We start from the raw sequence: 6,258 nt of genomic DNA, 5'->3' as shown, positions 1-6,258 counted from the left end.
TGGCTTGTTTTTTATTAAAACAATTATGTTGGTAATAATTTTAGGAACATGATAATTCTCATGAAGGAAGACTGTGTCTAAAATTTCACCTTTTCTGCCTCCCATCCATATAATTTCCTGTTAATATAACTAAACTCTATACAACTTTTGGCTCCTAAAGTTGCCATGCCTACATGCCTAATATTTAGCTCAGCTGCCTAAAATATTTATCTTAAATCAGATTCCAGTGCCATCTCTAAGATTAAGCAGCACTGGTATCAACAGTGATAGTGTTGATAATATCAATTATCAAACATGATAATTGTCTCACTTTCAGCTTTCAACATTAATCCTGCATTTGAATGTTCAGACTTGGCTTCTGAACAGAGAATTTCACATAGCATCCACCCAGATGTGAGAAAGGTTACTGATGATAACAATTACAATGGATCACAAAACACTCCTTAGCTCTGAATATTAAATGGAGTTAAGACTTGGAAACCTGGTTGAGAAGGTTCTCGGAGAGGGCTTTTTCCACATAAATGCCTCAGACTGCATAAACCTAGGACACAGGCCATAGTCAAAGGAAGAGGGCCTAAGGAGTCAGTATTTTTCATTGCACATCATATCCTTTCTCCCAGGTCCTTGCCATTCAAAAGGTCTAAATTGTTGAGCTGGACCTAAAGAAAGAGATACAAAATCCTTACCTTAGCTCTGCAGGCTGGTGCATGAAAGGTGATGCATTTAAATTGGGAGAGTAGCAGATCCTGCTACAGGACTCGTGCTGACACTAATCTAGAGGTGAATTACTTGGGAATAGCTTGGTATATAAATACCATGCAGGACTGTGCAGAGCAGAGTCATCTCTAGTCCTGATATAAGCAGAAATTCAATTTCACCACTTCTTGAAGTGTGGTAGCAGCCAGGTGGGAAGCTGCTTTTTCCACCTGGGGAAATCACTCCTATGCTCTAGACAGCTCACTACAGGCTTTAATTGCTCAGAGTCACACTTCTTCCAGCTGTGTGCCATGCACATCTGCTTTAACCAGGAATTCTACATCCAGGAGGGCTGTAGGTGGCTCTGTGTCTAATCTGCTGCAGCAGTAAGCAGAGGGCAGCTATTTTTAGCACAGCAGCCCCATAGGATGTGTGTGAGGTTGGAGGCTGCTTCAGCTACCAGAATGATAGCAGGACTGTACACAGGGAGCATCATTTCCCTCTTCAGGCTAATTAAGTGTATTAGGGGAGGCTTCCAAGTGAGAGCATCTAACTGCACATAGAATGAATTATATTCATCTTCCTTTGCAGCTATTAATGAATCACCCTTTCGATGCCTAATAAACTTGCACATTAAATTCTAATAGCCTCCTGCTTCCTTCATTAACCTGAACCACTCTATTGGTGAAAACCCCCTATTCTTCTACTAGGCACAGCAGTGCCTGATACTCCTGGATCAGGCTAAACCCCTAAGTCTGTATCTGCAATCTCAGAGACACCTAAAGTGGTAATTACATCTTTTCTATTTATCGTGTCCATTTAACTTCTCTGCACCTCTCCTCTGATTCACTGAGATATACAAATCTCTGCCCTGACACATGCTTAATAAGAATCCTGCCTGGCCCTGTAGCCCTAAGGAAAATAATGCCTGTTTTCCACTTAAATGCCTGCAGGGTCTTAAGCCAAAGCCCTGAAGGTTCATAATATATTGCTGCAGTATCTGTTACTGTATCCCTTGACTGGCATTCTTGCTCCTGCTCTGCTGGTATCTGCTTACACCCATTAGCAGCCAGCCTTTTCTCCCCTCAGTCACGCATCTAATCACCCATCCTCCACAGCTGGCCTGCCACCTTCATCATTTCTCAGGTTGTTAAGCACGAAGGAGACAAATTGAATTACAAGTCTTCTCACAGCTCAGAAGCTGCAGTTCAGGGCAGAGTGGGTAAGTGTCCCTGTTGTCTCCTCAACTTGAGGAATGGGACTGCCAGCCCTCTTAACCTGTCCACAACTAAACCCAAGGATGTTATGATATTAAGTAGAAAGGAGACAAGAATTTTTCTTTCTGAGAAACTCATTGCTTGCACGTTCAACATGCCCAGCACCAGTGATTGTGCAGGTAGGTGTGGTGATGCCACACCTACCCAACCCCTGACCTCCATGGGTCTTCTGCCAGGGAACACCTCCACCCTTCCTCTGGCAATAATCATATTTACCACCTGGAACCACAGGTTTTATGACCAATATCAGTTGAAATTTGTGTTTATAATAACGTCAGCTTCTTTATTGGATTAGATATTTATTAGCTCCATAGAGGGAAGGTGTCAATAAATCATTTCAAGTGAACTGCCCACTGACTTCTGAAAGTGGTTGGAATCAGAGAAGAAACACAAGAAAGTCCCCCAGCCATCAAAGCCTGTAACTTGACTATTTTTGGAAACTACATGTGAATAGATGCTGTTGTTTTATTCTAAAACCCAGGGCAACATTAATTTATCATAAATACCAGTGTCATCAGTGCTTCCTAGCAGCTGAGTCACCAGCTATACTTTCCAGAACAAGCTGGCTATACTCTTAACTCTCATGTTACACGAAGAGTGCATCCCCAGGCATATAGTCTCTATAGACATTTCTGGAAAGCTTTTTTTTAAAAACAAGAAAAAACATGCTAATATCAGGAAAAACTTGTAAAGATGAGGCTTATCATAATAACCAAAACAGGGGAACTCACTGTGAATGAAGTAGGGTGGTCATCAGTGACCCAGGTGAGCATGAGGCATGACACATCTCAGAAAGCAGCCCAAGGAATCCCTGCAACAACTCAGGGGCAGGAATAGAGGCAGCCACTCTTGTAGTCCACCTTAAAAATGCTAAAGGTCCTGCATGGAGCTGAATTAGAGCCCCTGGTTGGAGGGCGTGAGTGAGGTCCCAGCTGATGCTGGCCAGGGCAATCCAAGCCTGTGAGGGCCCTCATGGCCATCACCTGCAGCCATCTGCATTTTTAATCCTACACATGTGGGCATGAGGCATGGAGAGTAAGGTGCATGTGGGAATAATTGAAACGGGAGCTGAATTCCTAAACCCTTTACATGAGCTGTAAATTGCTGAGTGGCAATCACAATCAATTTTGTTGCTGCAAAATATGTTTCCAGAAAGTTCAGCATATTCACTTTATACAAAGGCACCTGATCAGACAGAAACATCTCCTCTCAACAAAACAAGCCAGGGCTGGTAACATTCCTTGCAGGATACTGGGTGAGAAACAGTATGATTCAGCACCCAGACAGTGCCAGACCACAGCTCTCTGACAAAAATGAAATATTTCAGCTTTAAGACTGAAACAATCCCTGGAGACCTCCTCTGTTTGCATTATAATCCTTCATTTATTTCTCATTCCTTCTCCTTCCAAGCCATGCCTGTACCTCCTGCCCTCCCTTTGGCATACACCCACTCCTTGTTTTCCTCTCTGAAGGCCACTTTGAGATGGCTGGATGTGCCATGTGCTATCACTGTGCTCAACCACTGAAGCCAGCTTCCATAAGACAAAAGGAAACTTGGCAAAATTTGGGACATTTCTCTTCTGAAATGAGCCCATGTTCATTCAAAAGTCATGGAATCTGTTCAACCTAATTTTAATGGTTACAAGGGAAAATAATAGGAAATAGTTGTTTTGCTGGTGGTGGTGCTGATGGTGGGGTTTTTTTTTTCCATTTTACATAACAAAGTTGGCTTCTGGTACATGTAATTATTTCTATTTCCAGCCTGCCCAGTACAAGGTGATACAGCTAAACAAGATTACTTGCAGATGGTTTCCAAACTGAACTGCAATGCTAAAGGGAGCTAACTTACTAATGGAAATTATCAAAGCTGCTTGGAACCCCCAGAATGCCAGAAGAATTTTAATGTGACTGCACAGAGATTTGTAGAGTTGACAGGTGCCTCCAAGGAATTGAGAGCCTCCTGTGAATTGCCAGGGGATCCAAAAGAAGCTCAGTACCTCAGAGACCTTACAAACACACGTGCTGCAACTGTGGCCAAGCATTGATTTTAACCAGGTTGTGTCAGAAACAGCTGTACCAGAGGGACATGCAAGGCCTTACATGGAGTGCTAACAGATGCTGTAAAACATTTTAGCGAAGAATCTTCTCATTTTAGAAGTTCACTAGAAAATACATACACAGAGCTGGTGCTGGTATGTTTTTAACCAAAGTCTGTTGTCTTAGCTAGCATGAGTTCTAACATCCTTATAGTGCAAGGATTTCATATCACCAGAGCTTCATACCTCCTTGATGTTTCTCACAGACAGCTCCTCTATGCGCTGATTGTTCCTGGTCCTTGCAGCAGTCATCTGACCCCAGATCCCACCAATCCACTCTTTTATACCACTTGTGCTTATTGGCTACAGGTGTGGCTTGTTAAGATCAGGCCTGCTTCTAATCTTTAGTAATTGGTCCAGCTGCAACTCATTGGGGGATAAGATTACCTTCTATACCACCTTCATTTACCCAACTGTATCCCCCTACAACAGCCCCTGTTCACATTTTGGTTTTCTTCTTGCCAATATATCAGCTGTCATTTCTATCTAAGAGTTTCTCAAAATTGTTTAGCAGAATTTGAGGACTAAAAGAAGGATGGTTAAAGGCATCTCTACAGCTCAGGCCAGGGCTGGGCTCTAATCCAGTACTTTCTGGTAGAAGTGGGCACTTGTGCAGCTGAGAAATTATTTCCTACCAGCCAGCTCTTCAGTTCAGACATGTACGTAGCCTCACAGGACAACAGAAAATTAACTTGACTACTCTGAAAAGTTAGGCAAGGCAACTTCAGAAAATAAGGAGCTTTTCTCTAAATCCTTATCTAAGCAGGTTCCCCTAACAGCAGTCTGTGAAGAATGACAACCCAAACCTCTGCAGCCACTCCTATCCTGCAGTGCAAGGCATCTGCATGCTAGATGTCCTGCTAGGACAAAAACTAAGCACTCCAAAATTCTGTCTCAACTAACTCTTGGTGTTCCATCTTCCCTTCTGCAATACCAAAGTTCAAGCTGTTCTTTCTCTCAACAGAGCACAGTGGGGTTATATACATTAACTTTAAGAAACATAGGCATGATAACAGGTTTGAGAAAGCCCAGGAAAATCTGATTTCATACAGCTCAGTTGTAAATGCATCCCACCAATCTTCACTGCTGCTTTTAGGTAAATAGGAATTCTCCATTTCTTACATCTACAAATATTATGTTTATTACCTTGGTATTTTGCCCTTACCTAAATCCCCCAAGGTATATATTACCAACAGTGTTAATTAGAATGAGAATGGGTTTAGAGCAAGAAGAAATTATCTGACAGCACTGAAAATGGGAATGGTTTGTGTGCTATAAAACTTGAGAACTGCACTTCAGGGTGTGAGTATTTCCACAAGAAAGCAATTACATTGATGAAAGCTGATCAGTAAAATAGCCTGAATAATTTGTGTATATGTGGGGAAGGGAGTTCAGTGATAGCTGACTGGAGCAGGAATGCATATTACAGGAAGCAATCAGAAAAAGTTCTTTTTTTTTTCCCCCTTTTTTATTTTAGAGTTTGATACTGAGCTACAGATTACTGCTGCTATGAAGAACAAACATGGAATCCAAGACTGAGTTTTTAAATAGTAGTTGATGCAACCAAAAAAAAGAGACTGGTGGACAAAACATAGCATAGTGTGATACACTTTGTCTTCCCTAACTCTCCTATGATTTGGCAACACTATAATGTCAGCATATTTCATGACTCGAGAAATAAAAACCAAATGATTTTGTCATCGCTGCTCCTGCCAAGAGACACATACCTCCTGCTCCTTCCCTGGATACCAGCACACTCCAGCTCTGCTCTGCTCAGGCAGCTCAAAGCAAGCCCTGGCACACATGATCCCCACGGGGTGTGCCAAGGGCAGAAGCCAAAGTTGCAGAGAAAACACAGACCAGCTTTTCAAGGACAAGCCTTACACAGGAAGTGTCTTGGCATGGCGTGGAGAGGGGTTTGGGGACAAAATCCTTGTGCCAATTGCTTCCTTTAGAATAATCAATAGGTTACCTAATGAATAATGATGCTAATTTTTTACATTTCTGGAGGGCCACAGACAGCACCCATCTGGATGGCAGCACTCTGCAGTCCCTGAGATACTTCTCACAGGGATTAGCAGACCTGGGCGTGGGGGATTTTACCAGCTACAATGGGTGCACAGGGGAGAGGTCCAGGCAAGAAACCTAAACCACAGAATTTTATTTCCTTAAATGTTGAAATATTTTCC

Source organism: Serinus canaria, chromosome 2 (assembly GCF_022539315.1).
Source record: "Serinus canaria isolate serCan28SL12 chromosome 2, serCan2020, whole genome shotgun sequence".
NCBI classification, from domain to species: domain Eukaryota; kingdom Metazoa; phylum Chordata; class Aves; order Passeriformes; family Fringillidae; genus Serinus; species Serinus canaria.
Note: the sequence above shows the minus strand (reverse complement) of the source record.